General features: G+C 41.8%; 3 non-coding genes across 3 annotated transcripts; all 3 read left to right on the top strand.

Moving 5' to 3' along the window:
• The first annotated feature begins 7,626 nt into the window (after window positions 1-7,626).
• trnal-aag (transfer RNA leucine (anticodon AAG)) lies at window positions 7,627-7,709 on the top strand. The gene has a single exon. It is a non-coding gene; the product is annotated as a tRNA-Leu (tRNA).
• Window positions 7,710-8,455: 746 nt separating this feature from the next.
• Window positions 8,456-8,538, top strand: trnal-aag (transfer RNA leucine (anticodon AAG)). The gene has a single exon. It is a non-coding gene; the product is annotated as a tRNA-Leu (tRNA).
• Window positions 8,539-9,264: 726 nt separating this feature from the next.
• On the top strand, window positions 9,265-9,347 carry trnal-cag (transfer RNA leucine (anticodon CAG)). Its single transcript has one exon. It is a non-coding gene; the product is annotated as a tRNA-Leu (tRNA).
• Window positions 9,348-14,690: the final 5,343 nt, after the last annotated feature.

Raw genomic sequence — 14,690 nt, forward strand, 5'->3', positions numbered from 1 at the left:
AAGTCTGTAGGTTTTTGAACATTTTGAGTCGTCAAGTGTTTTATCAGACTTAGTAGCATTTCATTGATATGATTGATCTTACATTTTCAAAGGTTTTATTGATTAATCTCAATATTTGACAAACTGGCAGAAACTAGTAAATCCATTCAAACTAACTGGCTTCTTTTTTTTCTTCTTTTTTTAACAGAAACTTATCAGATTTTCTGATCGTACCAGACTGCAGCTTGGTGTCACAAGTCGCTCTCATTCATAAAAGCTGCTAATGGCAACAAGGTCTCTTCAGGCTCTCACAGGCTACACATTTGTTATGTAACCACACAAGTCTATTTGGGGCATCTTCAGAGGGATTTCATCATCAATAATGAATGGCTTGCCCCTGTTTCAGAGTGCGCTGGTTTAATTTTGATCACACACTCGGCTGCAGCCCGAGAACTCATTTACCAAAGACTCACTACAGTAGTAATGCCCAGAGCACTTATTAACAGCAAACTCCTTGGAGATGTATTTACAATGCGTGAAGTTGTCTTATAACAGTCAGTTGTCCTATTTTTGTGTCTTCATTTACAGAAAGTGTGAAATTCTGTTCATATATTTCCAGCAGCAACATCTTGATGTGGCAGCCTAAAAGAGTTAAACATCAGGTTTTGCTATCTGTCCCTCGGGATGAGTTTAAAGTACTTGTGTGCCGTCATATTTTGTGTTGATAGACACGCAGAAAAGACTTCAGAGGAGATGATAAATTATACATGTGGTATATGCGTGCCGACTGCTACAGACTACATCTCAGTGTGTCTCAGGCTCCCAAATGTTTCAGATTTTGAAAGAAAAATGCCATTACCACTTAGAGTCATTACTGTTTCAAAAGGTTACAGCATGTGGAACAAAACAAAAATCAGCATGGGGCTGGAGAGTCTTGGATTTATTTAAGGATGTAAATGTGAGCTTCAGTTCTTCTGAGTTTTGCTGAAGAACTGAATTCAAAGCAGCATGAAATGTGTTTTTGTTGGAGGATTTTGGAGTGGTGATGGTACAAATGACTGCCTCAGACAGGTGGAGGCTGGATGAATTGGTATTTATGTGTGTATTTAGTCCTGCATGTGTTGTCGAATCGGTCAGCTATGATAAGTGATGTTTGAATTCTCTAAAAGCTTATGAATGGAGCCTCACTGCTTCTTTATCTCCCTCCGTTATGCTCAAACTTACAGGAAAGGAAAGGTGAAAATATACTACCATCCCACAGTTCAGTGCTCTCACAATATTTAGTAGATGACACATATGATGAAGCATTTGTGATAACAGATGTCGTGTATTTGTAAGTAAGGTTGGCAGTTATTTAGATTCAGTCCCTATGATTGTTTAAAAAGCCTCCTCTCACTCTGACAAATGAACCTGAGGGTTTTTTTTAGGTACTTACCTTTCGTGAGATATTATTCATGTATCAACAGTCACTTGTGGCCTCACAACACAAATTAAACCTTAATGTAAAATGTTCCACAAGAACAATTTTGTGTTCTATTTACCCATGTGTAGACATTTTCACTTCACAGTAGCATTGCAGTAGGAATATGTTGGTATTAGCAGTGTTAGCAGTGTGGCTCTTGGGATCACAATGTTGTCCGTTGGTCAATCAGTGCACCCATTTGGTCTAGAATGTAACTATTGGATGGACTGCTATGAAATTTGCTGCAGACATTCATGTCCCCCAAAGGATTAAGTATAATTGCTTTGATGAACCCATCACATTTCATTTAGCAGCATCATCAGTTCCAGGACATTTCACTTTGTCCAACATAAGACCAGCTACCTCTCAAAACAGTGAAGTGTCAATTAACATGAAAACACTCGACCTGTTTAGCATCAGCAAGTTCGCATTGTTGCTGTGAGCAAGCAGGCATGCTGATGTTTGCCCAAGCAGCAATCAACCGTGATGTCACCCATTGGTTTATCAACTACTGTTCACATGCAGTTCGACATTTGGGTCAGCATCTTGCTGTTTTGGAGCCAGAAGTGGGCATATTTGGATGAGGGGAGGGAGGAGTGGTGGATCTGACTCAATGTGATTGGGAACCCGAGGACACTATGCCAGCCAACTCATAGTGGACACCTGACTGCCCCACAGGCCTGTCAATCAAACAGATACACCCCCAAACATACCCCTTTTTTAAGGCCTAATATCTCATTAATGATGGGATTTTTTTTTTTTATAGATGGACCACCAGAAAACTATTAAGAAGGAGTGACTTTAGCTTTCACCATCATGACTTGTGGAAAAAATGGATTGACTTCGTATTTTATGAGATAAATTAAATGGCAGTCTATGAAGCCAGAACCTTTTCGGGAGCCAACCCCTAACCGCCCTCAGTGGTATTGCACTTAATGGCACTTCTACATTGGCCTCACTTGTTAGATCAGGACGCTACGTCCACTTTAATGTACGTATGATGTGTTTGCTGTTAGCCAAACTGCAGCCTCACAGACTTGCTAGCATGGCTTGTTAAAGTCCACCTGCAACAACCAGGGGAGATCAACACTCAGAAACCTGCCTGACAAATGCAGAAAACACAACAAAAATGAAGGAAGGATATTTACCAATTTGACAATACATACTGTACATCAAAACATACAGAGATTCACATAAAAAAATAGTTGAACTTCTAAGGACTGCTGCTCATGGATCAGTGGCATTAGAGAATAAGTTAAGATTTATTATTTGTTTTAATCCAGCTACATGATATCATCCCAAAACAGATATTGCATTGCAACACTGTACAATTCTTGAAGGGTGTTAAAATTACCAACATTTATATTTATTGCAATCTTTAGAGGTCATAGTAATTCTGACAGGAGCAACGGATGAAGTCAGGTGGACTTGGGGGAGTTTAAGAGTGGTTGGATGGCTCAAACACAGGACTTCAACCAGGAGTACGCTGCTCTGATCCATTGTTCATAAGTATTTTACCATATGTAGTGTATTTTTCTTGACTTCACAGTCATAACGTGACTTTTGGATGAAATGTAGTTATTTAAAACTCAATCCATGATCTTTTTTTAGGCCTAACCAAGTCGTTTTGGTGTGTAAACTTAACCAAACTGTGACTGTTTCACAATGTTACCCATGTGTTTATTACTATTAACCATGACAACAAAGGTCCGGTACAACTGTCACTAGTACTCTCCACCGATCAAGTAACCGATTGTGTTGTTTTTCTGTGAGGACATGTTAATCCTATAGAGGGCACTTAAAATGCTGTTGTTCTGAGAGTCACAGGAAAACGACCTACTGTGACGTTCCAGTATGAATTGGATTTTGGGAAAGAAAATAGGCATTAGGCAGTGTGAAGTGTCTCATAGTCTCACACTGGGTTCAGAGAATGACTGCAGTGAACCTTTAACCATTTGACTATCAGAGCATTATACCAAATTATCACACCCTCTGCACAACATATGTATGCTACCCACCCACAGAGAACCTCTCCAGCTAAATGGGAAGGAAAAGACAGAGCCAGCCTTTACAGAGGGAACACAGCATGAATACTTTTATTCTTACCTAAACATACACTGCTCAGTGAACTCAGTCTGGCACCTCTTTCTCATTCATCTTTGATAAATCAAGCTATGATTGTTGGGTTCCTGCTTTTCATTTAGTGCCCAGTCACGGCAAGAATGTGTGACACAGTTATCATCTAATCTGTTCTAATCTAATTCAAGTAATTAAATCCAGGTAAAAGCTATCCCCATTTGAAAGAGCCATTTTAACATCCTGATTACTGGATATTTATTCAGTTTCATGTCATTGGAAATGTTGGCAACACACCAAGTGTAAGCTGTTATAAATTATTAGCCTCTGAAAGATTACACAGCCCAAAAAGCACAACTATAGCAGTACAACCCATTTTACGCTTTAAAGACAGAAATGTTATGCCCGAACTTAGACAAGGAGTCATGCCAATACCCTTTCCATAAGTCAAACTATTAACATACTTGGCATGGCCTACCCGGTCAATATCTTCCATACAGTAGGGAAAGGAATCTGACTTTGCTACTGCATTGGAAATCTGTACAAATTATTTGGGTGTTGTCTGATTTGGGAACCATAAGGCAAACGGATGTTCAATTTAATGACAAGGGCTCATCAATGCCATGGTCTGACACGTAGCTCACCTCAGCATCCTTTTTTTTTTTTTGAGAACCTTTGCCTAACAAGCTGAACATCTGCATGCTCAATGAGGTACATCTGAGTTGCAGTATCACTGAGCAAACAGGCAAAAGCTTTGATGATTTTGGATAAATCTACCTGCTTTGGTTCAATAAATAACCCAACAAAACCTGTAAATTGCACAGCGAGTCAGTCCTTTAGACAGTATAGCAGAATCAGGACAAGGCTGCCACGGTATGAGGGGCAGAAACCACAAACACCCTTTGCACTTCCAATAGTAGGGTTCTAATAAACTCGTGGTAAAGCTTAGTTGCCTTTCGGTGGTTGGTTATGATTTAATTGTGCACAGACACTTGTTTTAGAACTTTTCACAGACAGTTGAACGTTGCTCGAAAGCACAAATTGGCAGTAGGCAGCAGTGCTAATACCTGATCGCCAGGTGAATCTGCTTTCTTCTACTGATCATGTAACAGAGTCAACGGATCTTGCACTGTCTGCCCAAACTCCAGAGCATTGAGCCCAGTGCTCTCCTGCATCACTCCCCTGGCTGTCAGAATCAACCAGCGCAAACCCTCCTCTCAGTCTCCCCTTATATGAGTACAATAAGCATGTAACAGAGTCTGTTGATGAAACCATTCAAATGCCCCCTGACAGGCAGATGCCCTGTTGTGCATGACATGATGTTGTTTTTAAACTTGAGAAACCAGATGAGAGAAGAGGTTCAAATCCTGGTCAGTTTGAAAAATTGTTGGAATACCAAAAATCCAAACCATCTAACTAAAAAGGTAAGAAGGAATCTAGTTCACCAAGCAAAGGTTTATTCCTGTATCACATCACTTTCTATATCCACCGGGACCACTTGGGACTCAGCACAGCTAGACATGCCCCCGTGCTTGTGCCGCAGCTCCATTGGATCCAGATTTGCCTTAAGAGCATTTCACCTCCAATACAGACCTTATCAGAACGCATGCTGAGATCCCTCATTAGCAGCACAGTTGTTCAGACTTGGAATGACACCAGAATGTCACAGTATCCTGACACAAAACCAGACGCTTGCAGGCATCGCTGGGGGTGAAAAGAGGTCTGCATTAATCATGCACCAACAAGAAACAAGTACTGTATCTGAAGATACACCTGAGAAAAGCTGCAGTTCTTAAAACCAAAACAATGAGCTATAAGATACCAAAAAGCTTTGCAGAGATGAGAGGATAAATCTCCATTGGCTCACCACTGCTTCATCAGTGTGAAGGCTAATATTCAAATTATTCATAGAGCCGATTTGGCCAGTCAAATATTGAGCAGTGAAACTTTAAGTTGCTTTGTAGTCTCGGTCACCATTTCTTCATAGTCATTTCTAGTGTTCTGCACAGGTGAGTTTAATCCTTCTTTTTTGTGACACTGGACAGACAGCTTCAGCTTACAAACCAACCGTTCACTGCAATTAGAAACTTAATGACACACACTGGTTTCAAACAGGCTAAATCTAACTCTTCAGGGTTTACTGAGCTGCCTCCTTCTGAGCCATAACTCAATCTTCAATGGCAGCAGCCCTCGCAGTGACAATCACAACATTTAAATTCACTCAGTCAACCTCTTTTTCACTCCCGTACCTCTCTGCTGTCACATTTATAGATGTGACAGTGTCGTTCCTGGGAGAACAATGCCTGTCTGCGAGAGGGAACGATGGAATATTAAGAGATAGGGGGAAAGAGATGTGAAAGGGAGAGAGGAAAGGAAATACCGCATGGGGGGCGGAGGAACAGGATGACAGAAAGAGGAAGTGATGAAGTGTATTGGATTACAGGGTGACATTGAAAGAAGCCTCTCTGTCCCTTTTTATTCCATCCCTCTCTTCCACTATTCACTCACAGCGCGCTCTTCACTTCCCACACATCATCCACCCCCACCGTCACCCTCCACCTCAATTTTCTCCCCGGCCTGTGAGGGTCCCCCGGTCGCCCGGTGGCATCACACGAGTGCTCGTCAACGCTCTGGAGTGTCACAAACATTTTCCCAAGGCGGGCCTGAATGAGATCATTGTCCTTCGCCACAACACTGCACAGGAGGATGCAGGTGGGGTCTGGGGGTGGGGGGGATTAAAGTGGAATGAAAATGAGGAGAACTGACAGGAGAGGTGGGGGTGGGGCGGTGAGAGGAAATGAAAGGTGAGGAGAGATGGGAGAAAATGAGAAATAGGGGAGGAGAAAAGAAGGGTTGGAAGAGAAGAATGACATGGTTAATGGGAGGGACAGGAGGCCAGGGAAGGAAATAAATAGAGGAATAATGTGAGATGTGAGAAATGAAATAAAAAGGAAAACGGCGTGTGGAAGGAGAGGATGAAAAAAAGGAAAAAGGGCAAGTGAGAGGTAAGAACAGGAAACAAAAGAAAGGAAGGAGAGGAAGGGAAAATGGAGGAATGATCTGAAAGTCAAGGGAATTTACCTGTCATGGAAGAAAAAGAAACAAAAGGAGCGACAAGATAAAATATGGGCTACAACTACTTCAGGATTTGTGACTTTATTTGTAGATTTTAGTGTTTAGGATTCAAGTTAAACATTGATTTATAATCTTTACTATTTGGGGCCAAAAACATTTTTTTTTTTTTGCGTATTTAACATTAAGTTGAAGAAATTCTGGCACGCTTATCCACTTATTGATGAGGTGATACTTTTGTGTATAGTTTTGTGTAATCTGCATAATTATGGTATAAGATGTTATAATATGTCTTGATCAGAGCAAAGAAAGGGAAGAAAGGAAAGACATGGGAAAGAGATTTAAAGATGAAGAAAAATTAGATGAGAAAATTAGACAACAATTTAAAGCATTAGAAAAAAAGAATTCAGCTCATGAAAAGAAATGAAATAAACGGAGGAGATATGTGGAAAGAAAAGCAGAATGAAAATAGGTGAGGCAAGAAAATAATACAGAGGGGAAGCAAAAATAGGAAGCAGATGACTATAATAGTGTAGACATAATACACAATGATCCAAAATGAGGAAGGTGAAAGTGGCTGGTTGAAAAATGTCTCTTCAACATGAGTAAAAACACACATACAGCACACACCATGCTTCAGTTCAAGATCCAGTCCAGGCCAAATTCAGTTTGTTTAACATGTTCACAGCTGCTCTGAAGAAAGTCTTGAAAGCACCTTCTGACTTCTGTTCAGGAAGATCTCTGCGAAGAGTTAGAACGCTGCGTTCATGTTGCAGTCTCTTTTGGAGGCGTGGGTTTGAATCCCACTTCTGACAGTTGTATTTCTCTTCCAGTTCCTCTTGTCATATTTGGAAGTAGGAGTAAGAGAATTTGTACGTAATAAAGAAGCTGGAACACCACTGAGTCTCTCGACCTCTGCTCACATTGGAGCACCTTCCCTTGCACTTCATCGCAAAGCTGTATCAGCCTTTTTGTTCAACGCGCACGCTTGTAAGTATTCATCATTTTGATGATAATTCCAGTATTCCCAACAGACAGTCAGGATGGCCGAGCGGTCCAAGGCGCTGCGTTAAGGTCGCAGTCTCTCCTTGAGGCGTGGGTTCGAATCCCACTTCTGACAGTACTTGCTTTTCTGGTCAGGGTTCTATCCACGTATTTGCAAGTAGGACAAACTGAAGTGTATTGGAGGAAGTAAGTAGACTTCTGCGCACATGAAACCCTTAGGTAAGTTTACTAAACAACCTTCACCTTCAAAACACTCGTATTTCCTTCCACTCTGGAAATGCACAATTGCTCCAAGTAGGATCTTTCGCGTGGGATTGCCGATGTTGATCACCGTCTTCTTCAACCACTATGAGTGGTGCAGGGGGGCAAAATAACAGAATTTGACTCTAGCAATCCTCAATAAGCCTTTGTTCAACATGATATATGTATTCATCACTTTTATGATGGTACTGCCCTGTTGTGAAAGGAAAGCAGTCATATCTCAGATTTAATCAGCCTCATTCAAACATTCTCAGTGGCTAGCAGTCTATACTAAAATATTGGAAATTAAAAGTGTTGCATTGCCAGTATTCATGGCGCACTGTTTGGGAAAATGTATATTTGCTAAGGTCAACGCCTAGTCCTAAGACTAAAACCGATGACTTTCCCTCTACGATCATTTCCTCTCCTCATATTTGGAAGTAAGAGCAAAGTACATGTACTTAAGAAAGAAGCTGGAACACCACTGAGTCTCTCGAACTCTGCTCACATTGGAGCACCTTCCCTTGCACTTCATCGCAAAGCTGTATCAGCCTTTTTGTTCAATGCCACGCTTGTAAGTATTCATCATTTTGATGATAATTCCAGTATTCCCAACAGACAGTCAGGATGGCCGAGCGGTCCAAGGTGCTGCGTTAAGGTCGCAGTCTCTCCTTGAGGCGTGGTTTCGAATCCCACTTCTGACAGTACTTGTTTTTCTGGTCAAGGTTCTATCCACGTATTTGCAAGTAGGACAAACTGAAGTGTATTGGAGGAAGTAAGTAGACTTCTGCGCACATGGAACCCTTAGGTAAGTTTACTAAACAACCTTCACGTTCAAAACACTCGTATTTCCTTCCACTCTGGAAATGCACAATTGCTCCAAGTAGGATCTCTCGCAAGGGATTGCCAATGTTGATCACCGTCTTCTTCAACCACTATGAGTGGTGCAGGGGGGCAAAATAATGGAATTTGACTCCAGCAATCCTCAATAAGCCTTTGTTCAACATGATATATGTATTCATCAGTTTACTGATGATACTGCCCTGTTGTGAAATGAAAGCAGTCATATCTCAGATTTAATCAGCCTCATTCAAACATTCTCAGAGGCCAGCAGTCTACACTAAAATATTGAAAATTAAAAGTGTTGCATTGCCAATATTCATGGTGCACTGTTTGGGAAAATGTATATTTGCTAAGGTCAACGCCTAGTCCTAAGACTAAAAGCGATGACTTTCCCTCTACGATCATTTCCTGTCCTCATATTTGGAAGTAAGAGCAAAGTACATGTACTTAAGAAAGTAGCTGGAACACCAGTGAGTCTCTGTGCATACACGGTACCCCTGCATCACCTTCCCTGGGATGTTCATCTTTTGCTGGATCAGCCTTTTTTCAATGTGACAGCTTGCAGAGAAATAGCAGAAATTTAGGCAGTCAGGATGGCCGAGCGGTCCAAGGCGCTGCGTTCAGGTCGCAGTCTCTTCTCGAGGCGTGGGTTTGAATCCCACTTCTGACAGTTGTATTTCTCTTCCAGTTCCTCTTGTCATATTTGGAAGTAGGAGTAAGAGAATTTGTACGTAATAAAGAAGCTGGAACACCACTGAGTCTCTCGACCTCTGCTCACATTGGAGCACCTTCCCTTGCACTTCATCGCAAAGCTGTATCAGCCTTTTTGTTCAACGCGCACGCTTGTAAGTATTCATCATTTTGATGATAATTCTGGTTAGCCACAGGCAGTCAGGATGGCCATCAGCCCTTTTTCAACATTCACTTTAAAACCATGACAGTTTGCAGAGAAATAGTAGTAATATCAGGCAGTCAGGATGGCCGCGTGTTCCAATGTGCTGCGTTCAGGTTGGAGGGGTGGGTTCCAATCCCACCTCTGACAGTTGTTGTGTTTCTGGTCCAGTTTCTACCAACATATTTGCAAGGAGAAGGAACTTAAGTGTTTTGGAGAAAGTAATTAGACTTCTGCGCACATGGTACCCTTGTGTAAATTTACTATAGAACCTTGATGTTCAAAACACTTCCGCATTTCCTCCCAGTCTGTAAATGTACAGTTGGTCATCATATTTGGAAGCACAATCAAAGGGACATGTACTTTCGGAAAAGCGTAAATCATAACAAAGGGCCATTTGTGTGCTAATGTGTTCACACCAAGATGAGGTGTTTTATTGTCTCGAGAGAAAAGCATGAGCTAGTGAGCGTTGTTTTGTGTCACAAATAAATTTATCTCCACTTGAACGACTAATTCTCCCAAATCATGTCGGGTTCTATCCTGCATAAAGTGGGTTATATTTATTGGTATTTTTGAGCTTTCGGGGTGGGGGGTAAATTGTTTTATTAACGGTGTGAAGCTGGGTGTTTAATACAGACAGTCCACATCAAAATATACATTCAGCTTTACACTATATTATCACTGAGAGAGGTCAGCTGAGTGAAGATATCTTAACAAGGTAGGAGCAAGATGATGAAAAAAAGGAAAACTAAATGACAGAAGCAGTCACGAGCTGTAACCTGCGACTTGTCCAGTAAGAGCAAAGTTTTCAGGGTATTTCGTCTAAAAATACTTCATACAAACTTAATTGAAACAAACCGAAGCCAGAAATTAACCAGGAGAGTTGTGAGTTGATCTTAATTCCTGAGACTTAGCAGGCTGACAGAGCGAGTGTGCCTGTGGCACAGAGCTGGAGGCGGGGCTCATGTAGTTGCCTGGACGTGTGCACACTGCTCGTGTTTTTTAGAAGCTTGAGCCTGCATGGATATTGACATAATTACTCGGATGATACTCATACTCGTTAAAAGTACATTGTCCGTACCCGATACTTGACTCACCAGAGTACTCGTCTCACTCCCAGTGGGTTACCTCTCAAAAGCAAATCTGGCCAAGTACAGCACATGAGTTACACTTACTTCTGCGCACATGGTACCCTTGTGTAAAACACCATACAATCCATACAATCAATCTGTGTACTAGTATTTTTAGCCTAGCACACCTGAACCCCCACTGGCCGATGTATGCCGCCACTATGGTGTTGTGTTGTATGTTATTTATTTGGCACTAAATCACAACTCAGGGATATATTTCAGGGCACTAAATACAGTAAAGTCCTTATAACAGAACATTACAACATTATACAGGGTAACCCAACAATTCAACAATTCCCACATGAGTGGTTGGGAGAAAAAATACTTCCATTTAACAGGAAAAAACCTCAGACAGAACCAGGTTCAGAGGTGGGTGGCCATCTATCCAGACCTAATTTTTGGTGATACCACTAGAAAAGGAACAAAGTGTCACAGAACCTGATACACATCCATTAGTTACAGAATGTTCCACTTGCCATTCTCTGACCTGCCTTTGTAGGGAGAGGAACTCCATTCCATCAGAGATGCGCCCAATGCGGAATTATTCTCGTGTAAACGGCCAAGTGGGACATCTACCATCCCCACTAGCCTCTGACCCAATCAGAGTGATACCAAAGTCTCTGACACACTGTGAGAAATTTCCCATTCTCTAACATGGGAGCCACTCAGAACCAACAAGAGTCCAGAGATAAACCTCTGAGTGAAATTCCCTGACTACAGGACATTGCAATCTTTTATGCATTTATCCTGAAGTCCAGTCTCCCTATGTGCTCTACATGCAGTTTTGTGTGGGCTACTGTCTGTGGTGGTGAAGAGGTTGCTAGACAATCATCTACATGTGTAGCCATACATATACCCCTCTCTCTCTCCTATAATGTTGCATCAACTTGGTGTGTTTTACAAACACCCTCAGGCTGAGTAAAACAGAACCAGATACTCCCCTGGAAGGCAAACTGTAAGCATTTCTTGTATGGGGGGTATATGGCAATGTGCGAACACTAATCCTTTAGGTATGTAGATATGAACCATTCTCCTTGGCATACAAAATGCAGAAGGGACACATGACTCAACATTCTCAGTTTGTATCTGTTCAAGACTGTGAGATCTAAAATGGCTTAAATTCCTCTTTCCTCCTTCTTTGGGATTAGGAAGCATCTTGAATAAGCCTCAGAGCCTTCCTGGTTCTGACCAGGCAGAACTACTCTTATGGATCCTTTTTCTGTCAGAAAGTTGATCTCGTCTTGCCCCCTGAGCCTGAAAATAAATCATTCCTTTAAATTGCAGGGGGCCGTCATCAAATTGAGGTCTGTAACCCCTGTCTGTCCTGTTTTTACACCCATTTCAACAATTTTCTTTTTCTTTTCAGTATTGACTGCGCCCTCGGCACTTCACCTGGATATCCCAGTTGGAACAACTGTATTAAAGTGTGACAAGAAGAACTGCTTGTGAGACGTGTGTGAACATATGACAGAACTTACGTTTGTTTCTTCTCCCTTGGGGTCTGTGTCTCTCATGGAGCTATAGCGCACATTGCTGCGCATCCTGCAGCAAACTGGCCCCATTGAATATGCTATTGAATTGAGTTTGGGAGAGGGTAGAACAGGTAAGGGGACAAGGGAGGGCATTCCTCTTCCTGTGAACAATGTGTCAAACAGCATCTTCTTTCTCCTCATCCCCTGAGAGGGTGGAGAAACTCGCTGACTTTGTAGAGGGCCAGTTTGAGCTGCTGTTCTCTTTGCCCAAGGAGTCTTTGCATTTGGTGCCCTCAGAGCAGCCTGTGGCAAAGACCTCCTGGTGAGATCAGGGATCCTGTAGCCAGGTGTGAGTTGCACCACCACTTTTGCTGGGGTGGGTTGGGGTGGAGTGGGGCAGGTGGTCCAGTTAGGGCTTTCTGGGCATGTAGAGCTTCAGGGCTTCACCATCTCTTTTTCTTTTTTTTATCCTCACACATCTTCTGAATAGAGGCTAAAGCGACCTGTGTGATAACAAGTGTATACAGATGATCTTTCTCCCACGTGGCTCGTGAGATTTAACCAAATGGCTCTTTTTCACAAGACCTCTTAGATTGTGATATTTTGTGATGTAAAGCAAAGTGTTGATACTAATCATTGGGAACCTTGGGGACAAATATTGCTGTTTTTCTGTTGTTCCAACAATGTTTCTCCGTGGAGCTCCATGTAGCTGGAGTTAAGACTCACCCTTTTAAGTACTCTGTGGGGTTAGTTGCGTTAGGTATGGCTACCTGGCAGGTGGGGAGTATTGCTACTTTAGGCTTGCCAGCATGGGGTATTGCTAATCCAATTAGACACAGAAGCAGTCACTAAAATTTCTTCTGGGTGGCTGTTGTAATCGAGATACTGCTAGGTCAGAGTGGAGCTCGAGCTGCCATTTGAACCGCAAGACAACCCAAAGCAGAGTGTTTGGCGAACACATTGCGTGCGTTCCTCTATAATTTCACACGTACTACAAACTAAAATGTCAATAAAAATAGTGTTTTACTGCAATGAACACAGAGTCTGTAAAAGGTTTCATTGAGGCTCACCAACAATGAATGTAATCTGGCAAACAACAAACAACGTTTGTTGCCTCCAGCTCTTTGTTGGAGTCTTTCTTCTGAGTTAATTAAATACCTGCAGCTTCATACAGTAGCTGGATCCATATAATCTCCAAGGAGAGAGCTGAACACATTTATGCACGAGACATTAGCTGTAACTTCATTAAATATTTACAAGAAGTTATTCTTAGAACAATGTGTAGCCTACTGTTCTTGACTTCAGACAGATGAGCTATCTCACACAGTAACAGTTTATCAGTTACATTTAAAAAGTTGTTACCTGGTTCCTAATGAGCTAATAAGATATTTGTATCTCACTGTTCTTAAAAGTCTACTCTGTTCACTAAATGTCATGTGTTTCATTACAGAGATTTTTCTGTTTCACAATCACATGATTGTTCACATTAATGCATTACCCTAACTACATATAAAGTAGAACGTCACCTTTCTAATCTTTTAGCCTTTCTAAGGCTATTTCATGGTCAAATCAGTAAATTTGATGGACTGTTTGGGAACCTCTGGGCTACAACATTAGCTTGTTAGCTCAGTCGCAAACTGGAAAAAGAGTTCACTCTTATAACACTCAAGTCGTGTCACATCTGTCAAAAAACTTACTTCTTTAATAGAGTAGATTGTTTTCCAGTACAGGAGAGATAAATAAAAACTAAATGGTGCAGTTTTTCTTCTCCACATTTTTGAGGCTTGAAACAGGCACAGGGCAAAGCTGTTTCATTTACAGCACACTCACACAAAGACAAACACTCCCATATCACAGGCCTACCTGTGTTCTGCGAAAAGCCACAGCCTTACTTCTGTAACATCAGCCAGCGTGCTGACTCACTGTGTCTTTGCTCATTCACATTCCTGGAGACCGAACAATGTCTGTGTCTATCCCGAGGATACGCAGCGCGGAGAGGAGCCTCCGGTCGGGAGAGGCAATAAAGAGCAGCTGTAATTGGAGAAGATTGAGTGGAAAACGTCAGGTCTGTCCTTTCAAGGACAAAAGGTTATGTATTCATACAGATTTGGCAAATGTCAGGTCGGCTACTGCTGTCACGGAGCTGTCACAGTCGAGAGGATCAAATGATCTCTATGTCCGTGTCTATGGCTCTAAAACGCAGAGGCCTTAATATTGTCCGTCAAAGAGTCACAAAAACAAAATGCAAAGTCAGCCCCCACAATTTTTTCTACAAAAAAAAATGGTAAAACTGGAAGAATTTTCCAGTCACCTCTATTCCCAAATATGTGCAGCTCAGAACCACTTTTGAAATCCATCAACATCAAGCTGCAAACTTTACAACCAAACCTCCCGGCAGCTACAGTCAAAATAACTTTTGCTTTCCTACAAGTTGTCTTAGGGGCATTTTTCCAGAAGCTATGTATCACTGCAAACCAGTTTAAAGAGCCTGCTCGCACAGCTACACAGTATGGCAGCAA

The sequence above is a fragment of the Embiotoca jacksoni genome, unplaced genomic scaffold, assembly GCF_022577435.1.
Source record: "Embiotoca jacksoni isolate LCO1_2020_lvr unplaced genomic scaffold, fEmbJac1.0.p SCAF_21, whole genome shotgun sequence".
Taxonomy (NCBI): Eukaryota; Metazoa; Chordata; class Actinopteri; family Embiotocidae; genus Embiotoca; species Embiotoca jacksoni.